We start from the raw sequence: 1271 nt of genomic DNA, 5'->3' as shown, positions 1-1271 counted from the left end.
GGCAAGGCCGAACGAATGCACAGAACAATCATGGGTATGGCGAGAAGCATGCTGTTTGTCAGCAACTTACCACTACAATTCTGGGGCGAAGCCGTGAAATACGAAAGCTGCATCCTGAACAGAAGCCCAACCAGATCGAATGCTGGAAGGACGTTACCAATTGAGGCTTTGACTGGCAGCACAGCAAGCGTGAGAGACATAGCTGTAGTCGGATCGCTATGCAGAATGTTTAGAGACCCAGGGAAAGCATGATCAGCTTTAAAGACGCGTTCGGAGTCAGGTACTCTCTGCGGATTTCAGATGAAATCAAAGGATACATAGTTTACCTACATGACTCGAAGAAGGTGATTACCACCACTCACTTGAAGTCCATAGAGAGGTTCACAGAAGCCCAAAATGCAGAGTTGCAAGCGAGAGCACAAAATGTGCTTCAAAATCAGGACGATGGAGGAGCAATGGATGGCCAGCACCCATCATGAGACAAGGAAATTGAAGTGACAAAGAGGTCCAGGTCGAACAAGGCTTCGAACAAGAAGAACAATACGAAAACTGCTGAGAAGATGACTACCAACAAACTTCAAAGCAAAAGAGCAATGAGGAGACTGCCAATCTAGTGATCAACGATCCTAGAACCTACAATCAAGCAATGAAGACCAAGGGTAAAGACCTATGGACTGTTGCGATTAAGTCCGAACTTGACCCATTAGAGCAGAACGGCACGTGGAAATCAGTGATGAAGACAACAGACATGAAAATACCAAATGGGTTTTTAAGACCAAGACCGACGCACAAGGTGGAATAGAAAGACACAAAGCAAGAATGGTTGCATGCGGAATTGAACAAGTCTTTGGTGAGGATTTCATGCTTATATATGCGCCTGTCATGGAAATGATCACTGCCAAAGTGATATCGGCAATGGCGCAACACTGGAAGGTAATAGCTAGACACGAAGTCGTGCCTAATGCTTACGTTAATGCATCCGCTGAAGAGGAATTTCCCATGTATATTAAGATCTTACAAGGGATGGGGATACGGGATCAAGTATTGAAGGAGTTGGGTGTAAATTCTGTAAATGAAATCGTATTGTTACTACCTCAAAGCCTCTACGGCTTTAAACAAGCCGTTAGATTATGTAATCGGTTACTTAGTACAAGATTGATCGATTTGGGATTGAAGCAATCCATTGTTGAACCATTTTTATTCTACAAGAAGGATGATCGTGGAATATTACTCGTTGGAATATACGTGGATGATTTATTGGTCACCGGGAC

The sequence above is a fragment of the Plasmopara halstedii genome (assembly GCF_900000015.1).
Source record: "Plasmopara halstedii genome assembly, contig: Scaffold_614, whole genome shotgun sequence".
NCBI lineage: Eukaryota > Oomycota > Peronosporomycetes > Peronosporales > Peronosporaceae > Plasmopara > Plasmopara halstedii.
This window is presented reverse-complemented; position numbering follows the sequence as displayed.